The following is a 13,791-nucleotide window of genomic DNA, read 5'->3' on the forward strand; positions in this document are numbered from 1 at the left end:
CAAGGTCTTTAAGGTCAAAATAGGCTGGGTCATGAAGGGGTTAATACTCGTCTAATAATTGTGTAGATAGTGTACACCTTAATGTGTATATTTTTGTCCTATCTGCTGTCACTATAAGCTTGACAGTAACTGGTACAGTACACTTCCGTTAGACTGTCGAGTACAAAGATTAACTCACTTTCTGCTTCATACAGTCTATGGACTGTACTTATGTGGTCAGGGCCAGAGAGGGAAAAAAACCACATAAACCAAAATATAGTGCCTGCTCCCTGTTGACAAAATGCATTATGGTGTCTGGGCAGAGGTTTCTAACAAAGTACAGGGTATATAAGCACACTACCACATTAGTAGCCACCATAGTAGCAATAGACAAACCACATACAACATAATACGGTAGCATTTAAGCAATGTGTTTATGTTTGCATAACCAATAAAATATACACTTCTTTATCTACCTATGCATTTAAAGGGGGTATTGTGTGCAAGTAGCTAACTCATATATTGTCTGCTGAGATTGCAGTGGCGAAGAAATGATGACTAGTTAGAGGTGATAAACTGGTCAGATAGTTCAGTTGGTAAATATTGTTTCCAGCGACACCAAGATACATTAACACATACAGTTTTGTAGCATTTGAATTACTGTAATATTTTATATACAATAAGTTGCAGAGATCAAATATTTTGAAATTCGAAGTCACAAGCTTCAGTGACGTTCCCAAAAATTTGATTTGCGCAAAATTAATTTGGATGTATGCCATTCACTCTGAGAAGTTGTGTATAATATTCTGAGGTCTCATAGGACTGTATCCAACCTCTCTCAGCTTCTTAACACAGACGCCACCGTAAAAATGTGAAAATGACCTCAACATATCTGGCTGTAGGTAAAGGATGGTAATTGTTCTTCACTGCTGTTTTGTTACACACACTATCTGTAGAACATCTTCAGTGTTTTATGGCTTTCTCTCACTATCTCTATGCCTAAGCTGTGATGGCCTGCCACTATTCAGATTCACACCAAAGTGGGTACCACATTCCTTTACTCTGCTTTATACAGGCTATGATAGTTCCTCCTGATTGACTATGCTATGCCATGTGATGCGATAGCTACAAAGCATTATGGGGAAGCTCTCCGGGCCACATGTGAGCCTTCTCTGGCTAATGCAATCTTTTGCAATGTATAGGATGGCAATGAACATTTTTGTTGGTTCGCATGAACTAATAATAATAATAATTTTATTTCTATAGCGCTGACATGTTCTGCAGCAATTTACATTATAGAGGGGACTTGTACATACAATAGACATTACAGCATAACAATAAACATAAATCAACAGGTACCAGGAGGAATGAGGGCCCTGCTCGCAAGCTTACAATCTATGAGGAAAAAGGGAGACACGAGAGGTGGATGGTAACAATTGTTTTCATTGTTCGGACCAGCCATAGTGTAAGGATCGGGTGTTCATGTAATGAACTCGCTAGATGCCATCACTGGGCTCAGCAGCTTACACAATTTATATATGTATAACTGCTGAGCCTAAGTGGTTGGCTACGGTTGTGATATCATGGCTACAGTGTACTTCACCAATGCAGCCAATTACAGGGCTCCATGACCTCTGGAAATCTATGTAGGCAGAACTGCTGAGCTTCGTGATTGACTGAGGATAAAGATAGACTGGAGCCAAGGCAGTGAACCAATACTAGGACAAACAAAAGTGAGTATCAGCTGTGTTTGTTAGTTTAAGTTTGCACTGTATGATAGGTTGAAAAACCCTATTAGGCTACTTTCACACTAGCGTCGGATTCGGCCCGTCGCAATGCGTCGGGCCGAGATTCCGACGCTAGCATTTGATGCACTGCACAACGGAGGCAGCGGATGCATTTCTCCGGCGCATCCGCTACACCATTGTGAGGTGCGGGGAGGTGGGGGCGGAGTCCGTCGGCAGCAAAAAACGTTACATTTAACGTTCTTTGCTCCCGGCGGTCCGCCAAAACACGGCGCAACTGTACATACAGAATGGGCCCATATAATACTCCTTACAGAATGGGTCCCATATAATGCTCCAAAAATAATTGGCCCCAATAGATGCTCCATTTGTAATGGGCCCCATATAATGCTCCATATATAATTGGCCATATAAAATGCGCCATATATAATTAGTCCCATAAGATGCTTCATATATTATTGGCCCCATATACTGCTCTATATGTAATTGGCCCCATATAATGCTCCCTATAGAATTGGCCCCATAAGATGCTCCCTATATTATTGGCCCCATAAGATGCTCCAAATAGAATTAGCCCCATATAATGCTCCATATATGGGCCCCTTCTGATGGTCCCCATATATTGCTCCAAATATTAAAAAAAAAAAAATGAAATACTCACCTCTTGTTGCTTGACGCTGCTCTGCTCTGGACTCCTCAGCGTCTTCCTGCTCTCTGTGCTACGACTTCTCAGGCAGTCGTGTGACGCCGTGTGTGACGCCGATTCAGCGATGTCTTCACTGGTAACCAGGGTAAACATCGGGTTACTAAGCGCAGGGCCGCGCTTAGTAACCCGATGTTTACCCTGGTTACCAGCGTAAATGTAAAAGAAAACAAACACTACATACTTACATTCCGGTGTCTGTCCCCCAGCGCTTTGCTTCTCTGCACTGACTGTGAGCGCCAGCCGGAAAGCACAGCGGTGACGTCACCACTGTGCTCTGCTTTCCGGCCGGCGCTTAGGCCGGTTTCATACGTCCAGATAATTCCAGTACCGTATAAAATCGGTACTGGAGTTATCCGTGTCCGTGTGCTCAGGTGGCACATCAGTGTGGCACACGTGTGCCGCCCGTGTGCCCACTGGGTACCACACGCACCGTGCAGGAGACAGCGCTAAAGTTTAGCGCTGTCCCCTGCATCGTGCTGAATCTGCGATTCATATCTTCCCTGCAGCAGCGTTTGCTGCAGAGAAAATATGAATAATAGTGTTTAAAATAAAGATCTATCTGTCCCCCGCCCTCCCACCCGCTGTGCGTTCCCCCGCTGTTCTGAAAATACTCACCCGCCTCCCTCGTTGGCTGTCGCTGCTTCCTGGTCTGGCCGCATCTTCTCCTGTATGCGGTCACGTGGGGCCGCCGATTACAGTAATGAATATGCGGCTCCACCCCTATGGGAGGTGGAGCCGCATATTCATTACTGTAAATGAGCGGTTTACAGTAGATAGATCTTTATTTTAAACACTATTATTCATATTTTCTCTGCAGCAAACGCTGCTGCAGGGAAGATATGAATTGCGGCTTCAGCACCAGTGGGGGGACAGCGCTTAATGTAGCGCTGTCCCCTGCACGGCACACGGACTGCACACGGACAATGTCCGTGTGCAGTACGTGTTTTACACGGACCCATTGACTTTACACTGACATGTCTCCGTTTTTGGCACACGGAGACACGGTCCGCAAAAAATCACTGACATCTGAACAGATGCAGTTATTTTTATGTGTCTACGTGTGTCAGTGTCTCCTGTACGTGAGGAAACTGTCACCTCACGTACCGGAGACACTGACGTGTGAAACCGGCCTTACATAGTGCAGAGAAGCACAGCACCGGGGGACAGACACCGGAATGTAAGTATGTAGTGTTTGTTTTTTTTTACGTTTACACTGGTAACCAGGGTAAACATCGGGTTACTAAGCGCGGCTCTGCGCTTAGTAACCCGATGTTTACCCTGGTTACCAGGGGACTTCGCATAGTTGGTCGCTGGAGAGCTGTCTGTGTGACAGCTCTCCAGCGACCACACAGCGACGCTGCAGCGATCGGGATCGTTGTCTAGATCGCTGCAGCGTCGCTAAATGTGATGGTACCATTAGACATAAGTTATTTTTTTGGGTACACAAAAAAAGGTAGAGTTTCATCAGTGTTTTAAATCAGTTTTTACCATCAGTGATTTCTTGTGTGAATAATAATAATAATAATCTTTATTTTTATAAAATGCTAACATATTCCGCAGTGCTTTACAGTTTGCACACATTATCATCGCTGTCCCCACTGGGGCTCACAATCTAGATTCCCTATGTCTTTGGAGTGTGGTGGGAAGAAACCGGAGAACCTGGAGGAAACCCACGCAAACACGGAGAGAACATTCAAACTACTTGCAGGACCCCAGCGCTGCAAGGCTGCAGTGCTAATCACTAAGGCTACTTTCACACTAGCGTCGGAATCTCCCCGTCGCAATGCGTCGGGTAGAGATTCCAACGCTAGCGTTTAACGCACTGCACAACGGAGGCAGCGGATGCATTTCTCCGGCGCATCCGCTGCCCCATTGTGAGGTGCGGGGAGGTGGGGTCAGAGTTCCCGTTTTTTGCTCCCGACGGTCCGCCAAAGCACGACGGATGCGACGTGTGGCAATCCGTCGCAATGCGTCGTCAATACAAGTCTATTGGGAAAAAACGCATCCTGCAAAGCACTTTTGCAGGATGCGTTTTTTTCTGCAAAACGACGCATTGTGACGGATTGCAGTTAACGCTAGTGTGAAAGTAGCCTAAGCCACCGTGCTGCCCCGCTATGAAAAAAGTAATAAATAAATTGCAGTTTCTCCTATCCATTACAATGTTAATCAAAGACAGCACTTTAATGCCATTTGTGTGCTGTGTGCACAGAAGCACAGGAATTTTCCTACTGTAGTATAACCATTATAAGGCAACACTTTCAGAATTTTACATCAGTATCTGTAAGCCAAAACTAGGAGTGGGTGTTAGGGTACCGTCACACAGTGCCATTTTGATCGCTACGACGGTAAGATTCGTGACGTTCCAGCGATATCCATACGATATCGCTGTGTCTGACACGCAGCAGCGATCAGGGACCCTGCTGAGAATCGTACGTCGTAGCAGATCGTTTAGAACATTCTTTCGTCGCTGGATCTTCTGCTGTCATCGCTGGATCGGTGTGTGTGACACCGATCCAGCGATGCATTCGCTTGTAACCAGGGTAAACATCGGGTTACTAAGCGCAGGGCCGCACTTAGTAACCCGATGTTTATCCTGGTTACAATCGTAAATGTAAAAAAAGCCAAACAGCACATACTTACATTCCGGTGTCCGTCAGGTCCCTTGCCGTCTGCTTCCCGCACTGACTGACTGCCGGCCGTAAAGTGAAAGCAGAGCACAGCGCGCAGTCAGTCAGTGCGGGAAGCAGACGGCAAGGGACAGACACCGGAATGTAAGTATGTAGTGTTTGGTTTTTTTTACGCTGGTAACCAGGGTAAACATCGGGTTACTAAGCGCAGCCCTGCGCTTAGTAACCCGATGTTTACCCTGGTTACCCGGGGACCTCGGCATTGTTGGTCGCTGGAGAGCTGTCTGTGTGACAGCTCTCCAGCGACCACACGACTTACCAACGATCACGGCCAGGTCGTATCGCTGGTCGTGATCGTTGGTAAATCGTATAGTGTAACGGTACCCTTAAATGCAGGAGTGGTGACATGTTTCTATTATACTTTTCCTCTAATTGTTCCTCTCCTGATTTTGGCTTACAGATACTGAGGTGAAATACTGAACAAATATGGTACTTAACCTGTGAATGTGGCCTTATCACCTAGCCAGCAGTCTTCATTTTCTGTGATTTGAACACAAATGAAGGATAATCAGGATGATTAAATTAGAATCCTTTGTATGCATATTGCAGGGAAAGTGCACTTTGACCATAAGATGACATTTAGCATTTCAAGGTTGGAGTGGGAGTGTATAGGTGGAGTGACACAAGGGGTATAAAAGATGCAAATATGGCAAACAAGAGAGGAAGTACAAACCTTCAGGAACGAGTCCCTGGGGGAGAGAGAAGCACCTTCAGTTAGTAAGTAATTCTGTAGTAAAACATCTCTGTAAAGGGAGTCCAGGGAGCAATGAAGAGGCCCTTACCAAGGATAAGGTTATACCAAAGAAATATAAGTGCCACACTATGGTGGCAAAATCAGGAGGCACCAAAGGAGATGTCATTGAGATATTAATTGCAGATAGATACCTGGGTGCGTGAAAAGGGTCCTTATTTGTAACTATGACCATCCCCTAAAATCTACTTAGGTGTATTTTTAGGAGGTTTTCTTATAATTTTAAAGTTTTATAAGTAATAATCTATTTCTGGATGTTGTTGGGTATCCTTCTTATTGTTCATGTTCATAGTATTTATTTCATAATGAGTGCATGGAATTTATTGCAGTTGCGCAGGGTAATTTTGATGAAGGAGACCCTTTCAACAATGTCTATGTTCCCACATTGCGTTTTTGTCTTTTTTTTTGCTGCAAATTTTAAGCTGCGTTTTACAGTAGCAGCAAAAGCTATAAGATTTCAGAAATCTCATGCACACACATTACATATATATATATATATATATATATATATATATATATATATATATGTGTGTAATTTTTTTTTTTTTTTTTCGTTTCCTGAGTGAATTGGTAAACTGCTGCGATTTTGAAAACTACAGCATGTCCCTTCTTAGTGTGGTGTGTTTTTTTTTTTTTTTTTTTTTCTCACCCTTTGAAAGCAAAAGGTAAGTGCAAAAACCTAAGGAAGTTGCAATATATGTTTTTTTTGGAGACGGAATTAGATAAGACACAAGGTTATGTTCATGCGTATTGTTTTTGTGGGTTTTTTTCTGCAGGCAAAACTTACTCTCTTGGCAGAAAACAAACTGCCTACAAAAAGCAGGTTTTGCTGCGCTTTATCTCTTGTGCATGCTGCTAAAGTTTAGTGTCACCAAAAAACATGATGCAAGTTCCTTAAGGTTTTTGCACCAGAATACCTGCCTTTTTTTTTTTTTTTTTTGCACGTACTCATTGCTTTCCATGGATGAAAAAATGCTGAAAGTAACATGCTGCAATTTGCAAAAATGAGTTTCCAACCTCCGTGAGGAAGACAAACCAATGTGTGTACATGAGATTTCTAAAATCTCGTAGCATTTGCTGGTACTACAAAACACAGCTTAAAATTTGCTTAAAAAAAATGCAGCAAAAACACCTCGTGTGAACACAACTTAAAAGCTCAGCAAAAAAAAAACAGAGAAAATGTGCTTTCTGTAAGCAGCTACTTTACTGCCAAGAGAGCAGGTTTTGCCTTCAGAAAAAACGCAGCAAAAATGCAACATGTGAACATAACCTAGTAATATCAGCAAATTCAGTAATCCATTCTTCACTATTATACATGATGCACGCACAGTGTAAGCTAGGGATGGTAGCTAGTCGGTATACATGTACGTAGTAGTTTGTTGACAGAACATCCGTTCACACCCAGGGGTGAGGCATGTTGTACCCAGTGGAAGGCGATAACTGCCCCCTCCTGCCATGTACATGCCTAAATTGTCATACCCATGTCAATTTAACTATTTACCTTAGAGTTGTACACTGTTACATTATATTATAGGCATTTCCCTCCGATAGAACGCTGGACAACTCCAACTCCACACTATTGGCTCAAGCTGTGTTTTTTTTTTGTTTGTTTTTTTTGTTTTTTTTCTGAAGCATTTTCTTCACTGTTGATGCAACACTGCCTAGTTTTAAGAAAATCCTATGAGGATTTGTTTCAAAGAAGTGAAAAGGCTTTTTTTTTTTTTTTTTTTTTTCCCCGAACAGTGAGTAAATATAAGGAGATTTTTATTAAAAAAAAAAAAAAAAAAAAGGACAGCAATATGGATTTGTAATCCAGTGTAGTTAATAAGAAATGTTTTTAAAGCATTTTTAGGCAAGCAGTGACCACCATCCGGGATTATTGTTGCCCTGAGTCAAGTTTGTGATAGGGTTTTATTGGGCAGCTTGGGGTAAACTGTCGCTGAGTGACAGTGCCATTTTCATACATCCGTAGGAAGTATCCGGATTCAGTGCTCTAGAACAGGGATTTGCAGTGTCCCTAGTGTCACCTGATGTTTTTTATTGGACTAAGGTCGGGGTCACTCTTGCAAATGTGATGCGAGAAACTCACACGAGCCTCTCGCATCAATACCCGATGCTGGTACTCGAGACCGGAGTGTGCGGCTACATATACATGCAGCTGGACGCTCCGGTCCCGAGTGCCGACGGCAGCGCTGGGCATTGATGCGAGAGACTTGCGCGAGTTTCTCGCATCACACTCACAAGTGTGACCCCCGGTCTTAAAGAGATTTACTACGATTAACTAATATGATGATCCTTTTTTCGGATATCAATTACGATACTTAGTTTTTGCAGTGGATTTGCTAAAGAAAAAAAAGTGTGTGAACAAGGCTTAAAGGTATGTGCACACAAAGCTTTTTGAGGATTCTTTAGGCATGGGTCCACTTCGAAATACACTTAAAAAATTGCTTAACACTTGACAAACTCCTTGTATTAATTTCTATTGTCAAACGACTTGCTAGTGATTTATTGTATGTGCACACGTCAGGATTTCTTGCAGAAATTTTCCTGACAAAAACCGGACATTTCTGCCAGAAATCCGCATGCGTTTTTTGTGCTTTTTTTGTGCGTTTTTTCCCAAATGCATAGAATTGCGGGAAAAACGCAGAAAATTCGCAAAAATAATGAACATGCTCATTTTTTTTACCGCGATGCGTTTATTTCGTGGAAAAAAACGCATCCATGTGCACAAAACATGCAGAATGCATTCTAAATGATAGAATGCATAATGTATGCGTTTTTAATGAGTTTTTATAGCGTTTTTACCGCAAAAAAAAACCTGAACGTGTGCACATAGCCTTAGAGTTTTTCTTCCTATAATTTTGAAAAATACCTGGTGGTAGAAAAGAAAAAGGTTACTTCTATGTTGCAAAATACTCCAAACTAGGCCATATCCAGTTAAAAGGCTGGAAAGAAATGTTTTAGGCAAAAAACGCAAATTGTTTTTTCAGAGAGGAAGAGGACTAGAACTTCAGTGCCACCTATAGGAAGTAGCAATCCTACGAGTCCATGTTGACCCTTTAACGAGCCGTGTTACATGACTTGGGATAAAAGTCAAAACTAGAACCTCAGTTTGCAGACACTGTGTTTTGGGGTACTGCCCGTCGTCAGTGCAAAGTGGAGATCTGGTTTGGCTGTGTGAGAGGTGTCTGACCGGTATCCAAGGGCTAATGTTTCTCTTTGGGTAGAGTGACATGTTAAGCATGCCGAGATGTGAAGACTTAAAGCCACAATGGTCTTCTGGAAAATATGCAAATTGCTTCTTCAGAGAGGAAGAGGACTAGAACTCTAGTGCCACCTATAGGAAGTAGCCATCCTGGAAGTTAACGTCGACCCTTAAACGTGCCTTGTCACGTGACTTGGGATAATAGCCAAACCAGAATCTCAATTTACAGTCACTGTGTTTCGGGGTACTGCTCCTCGTCAGTGCAAAGTGTGAGATCTGGTGTAGTAGGGCAGTACACAAAACACAGTGTCTGCAAATTGAAACTATGGTTTTGGCTTTTACCTTAAGTCATGTGACAAGGTGCAAGGAGAAATGTTACCCCTTGGATACAGGTAAAAAAGGCAAAACACTTGAGATTCTTCAGGAAACAAAGAATACTCTACAAAAAACTTCACAATGAAAGAGCTTGTGCTTAAGCAGTTTACACTAGAAAACATTTTGACAGCCTCAAAACTCTCCAAATCACCTGAGTAGTTTCTGTTCCAAAAACATAGCAAAAATACTCGGTGCTGAATTCATCATTTACGGAGTTTTTTAATTCACTTTTCTTCTTTTTTGATTTGTCTTTTTCACTGACTTTTTCGCCAAAGTCATCAAAATGGCGCAAGTGATTCAAGATGTACGCGCCATGCCCAAGCCTTTTTTCTGTTTACCTGGCTTTGACTTTTTTAGCAGGAAAAGTCACAGGGTAATTACAATAGAGTGGAGCGAAATTACCGGTAAGTGGTGGTTTTGTTTTTTAATGAATTTCGTGAATCATTCTAAAACTCCTGAGAAGGCCACACTGATGTGAAAATCCCAAAAACAACCAAACCACAAAAGACATCTTGAAATTGGGCACTAATCTTTTGATGAATGTCACAAATCAAAAAGTCACTGATATTTACATCAGAAAACTAGGAAAAATGCCCTTATGAATCGTGTCCTCAGCCTACACATACGATAGCACCAATTCAGAATTTTTTTTTTTTGTCTCTCTCCTTTTTTATCCTTTTAGAATTAGTTGTGTTTTGGAGCCAAATTTGTGCTCCTCGATAGAAGTGCTGAAGTCTCGCGAGACATCGGCACTATCTTCAGTGGAGCACGGTGACCCGCTCCACTGTGCAGGCGCCAGATTCCCAGCCCTGCAGTGTGAATACATCATAACACACTGCGGGGTGGGATTTGGGGCCTCCGCTACATGCAGGTGCAGGCACCTGATATAAGTTCATGGGTATGGGCCTGCCCGAGAACTGATTGCAGGCGCCGGGAATATAACAGGCACACAGGAGGCGGCGCACAGACCGCTCTGAGGCAGGTGACACCGGGGAAGAAGACATACCTCCGGGACACAATAGAGGTATGGCTGGAAATTTATAAAAGTCATTATTTCTGCGTTCCTAGGGATAAGAAACATAAGAGCCACCGTCACAGGATGCAGCCTTAGTGCTGCTGAAGGTGGCTTTTACTTAAAAACTACCTGGGGGGTGACAGGTTCCCTTTAACAAGGCTGTTATCAAAAAATTATTTACTTATTTTTAAATAATTAAAAAAAAAAAAAAAAGTGTGGGGACCCTTCTATTCTTGATAACCAGACTTGCTGAGGGTTGTAGACCCCAGCTGTCCGTTTTGCCTGGTCAGGGTATTTTACCTCCGGATTTGGTCAGGGCATTTTACCTCCGGATTTGGTCAGGGCATTTTACCTCCGGATTTGGTCAGGGCATTCTACCTCCGGATTTGGTCAGGGCATTCTACCTCCGGATTTGGTCAGGGCATTCTACCTCCGGATTTGGTCAGGGCATTCTACCTCAGGATTTGGTCAGGGCATTCTACCTCAGGATTTGGTCAGGGCATTCTACCTCAGGATTTGGTCAGGGTATTCTACCTCCGGATTTGGTCAGGGTATTCTACCTCAGGATTTGGTCAGGGCATTCTACCTCCGGATTTGGTCAGGGCATTCTACCTCAGGATTTGGTCAGGGTATTCTACCTCAGGATTTGGTCAGGGCATTCTACCTCAGGATTTGGTCAGGGCATTCTACCTCAGGATTTGGTCAGGGCATTCTACCTCAGGATTTGGTCAGGGTATTCTACCTCAGGATTTGGTCAGGGTATTCTACCCCAGGATTTGGTCAGGGTATTCTACCCCAGGATTTGGTCAGGGCATTCTACCTCCGGATTTGGTCAGGGCATTCTACCTCAGGATTTGGTCAGGGCATTCTACCTCAGGATTTGGTCAGGGTATTCTACCTCAGGATTTGGTCAGGGTATTCTACCTCAGGATTTGGTCAGGGTATTCTACCCCAGGATTTGGTCAGGGCATTCTACCTCAGGATTTGGTCAGGGCATTCTACCTCAGGATTTGGTCAGGGCATTCTACCTCAGGATTTGGTCAGGGCATTCTACCTCTGGATTTGGTCAGGGCATTCTACCTCCGGATTTGGTCAGGGCATTCTACCTCCGGATTTGGTCAGGGCATTCTACCTCCGGATTTGGTCAGGGCATTTTACCTTAGGATTTGGTCAGGGCATTTTACCTCTGGATTTGGTCAGGGTATTCTACCTCTGGATTTGTAAATCAAAACTAGGAGTGGGTGATAAATCCAGAAGTCAGACTTTTCCTCTGACTGTTCCACTCCTGGCTATGGCTTACAGAAAGTGATGTGAAATACTGACCAAATACTCAATGTGTGCTAAGGATTTTGAAGCAGATTGGCTCCAAAATCCTTCTGAAAGCTCGGCGTGAACCAGGCTTCAGGCTGGGGTCAGAGATGCAACTTCTGTTTTTCTTTTTGATGCAATTTTTTAAGCCAAAAGAGGATGCGAGAAAAATAAAAACTAGGAGGTCTCACACTGCTTCTTTTCCACTGTCGGCTGCAAACTCCACGTGTGACTCCGGTTTGCCTGTATGCCACCAACATGATTAACACTTTAAGTCACACTCATTGGTGCCCACTTTAATGGCTTTTTTTTTTTTTATGTCCAGGATGCTTATTCACGCTTTTCTTTGACCTCTGTAGTAAGTAGTGAGCAATGAAAAGCCCATCCCCGTGAAGAAGAAACTACCGAATAAGTGGCCATCTTCTGGTCAGCCCTGTCACCGGGTGACTACCTCAGCTCCACCGTCTCCCTTCCTATACCAGTGCTGACGTTGCACCTCACATATCAGCTCATAGACTCCCACTCTTCCTCCCAGACCCTCACTCGTTAGGGTTAAATTCTTGCTCGGGGTGGGGCTTCCCTGCCAGCACGGCTCCAGCAGACAGCAGAGACATGCCTTATTGTCCGCGCTGTCCTCCATAGGGACGCCGGGAGTTGTAGTTCTGCGCCCCCTAGAAGTTGTAGACGCCTCCCAGTTGGCACGTCGGGACCCGACCGGAGCAGCAGCATCCGCTCCGTGTGCTGGCGCAGCCTCCCGGGGATGCTAGCGGATCGCTGTGGTGGCTCAGGACCCGGGTGAGTGCGGCCGGTGGCTGGTCTTTACTATGTCATGACATGGGGAGAGCTCTGAGTAGTAACTTTCCCCCCCCTCCCCTCTCATCGTAGTGATGGAGTGCAGCTGAGTTTGTCATTTCACAGTCTATTTCCTGCTGCAATCCTATGAGAGCCTTCAATGGCCAGCATGTGCGGTGGGACCGGATCCGCTCTGCTACATCTCCCCGGTAATCACAGCTGGCATGTCATCTGCTGGGGAAGCTGTGCAGGGTGATGATGGCTGCCCACGGGGAGATCATGACCTGCAGGAATCCTGTGCTTCATCCAGCTCTGACCAACCCACAGGGGCAGATTACTTGTGTCTGGTTTTATTTTTATTTTTTCTTTCCTTGACTGGCTCCTGAGTGGAAGTCTGTGGTTTATAGCCTGTTACTACTATTGCAATCAACATGATCCAGCCACTAATTGTAAATTTAATGGGAACCTGCGTCTTTTATTATCGGAGGCACTTATGCCAAATGTTAAAGGGGATTGTCTGGGACTTTAAAATTGATAGCCTATCCTTAGGATAAGTGATCACTTGGGATGTGACCGCCGCTGCTTCGGTGCCGGCAGGAGCTGGACCTGCTCAGCTACGTGGTTGCGCATCACAGCGCTCTCAGTTGTATAGTGACCGCAGGTGGGCACTGTATATTCGCCACCTATTTGAATCGGATGTGTAGTACCTGACTGGCCACTATTCCGTTGAAGGAGTTGTGCAGCTATGCAACTGAGCATTTCTGGCGGAAACGACTTATCCGAGAGGGTGCCGGATATATAATCTCTCCTTTTTAAAATGTATGTCAGCAGGTTTTTTGCTATGTAATCTGAGGACCGCATTAGGTAGGGGTTAAAACACTGAGTTCAACGATGTGTCACTTATCTGGCTGTCTGCTGTTTACTATCATCTGGTGATTATCATTCTGTCCCAACTGGAGCACCTAGCTTGATAAGCAGCTCAGTGTTTATGGACTTTAGAGAGCATGGTGGGGTCAGGGTTAGCTTTTCAGCTCTGCTGCATTGCTAAATCTAAAAAAACACTTTGAATGGCTGTACCCAGTAAACTAAGTGATACGTCATTGGATTCGGGATCTCTTTGCCTACATCATGCTTAACTTAGATGAGTTAACAAAAATTTGCTGGCAGATTCCCTTTAAGGGGAGAGACAGCACAGCTGAGTTTAGCACTGTCACATTACACACCTTTC

General features: G+C 44.1%; 1 protein-coding gene across 3 annotated transcripts in view; it reads left to right on the forward strand.

Annotated features, from left to right (window-relative positions):
* The first annotated feature begins 5,777 nt into the window (after positions 1–5,777).
* DSE (dermatan sulfate epimerase) overlaps positions 5,778–13,791 on the forward strand; it is a 49,618-nt gene continuing 41,604 nt past the window's right edge. Inside the window, exon 1 of one of the 3 annotated variants that reach the window (XM_069726171.1) lies at positions 5,778–5,834. The gene's annotated coding sequence lies outside the window, so the exon portion shown is untranslated. Of the gene's footprint in view, positions 5,835–5,879; positions 6,007–12,353; positions 12,567–13,791 lie in introns of those variants that run through there. The other 2 variants (XM_069726172.1, XM_069726173.1) reach the window with 2 other exon arrangements.

This window comes from Ranitomeya imitator, chromosome 5 (genome assembly GCF_032444005.1).
Source record: "Ranitomeya imitator isolate aRanImi1 chromosome 5, aRanImi1.pri, whole genome shotgun sequence".
Lineage (NCBI taxonomy): Eukaryota > Metazoa > Chordata > Amphibia > Anura > Dendrobatidae > Ranitomeya > Ranitomeya imitator.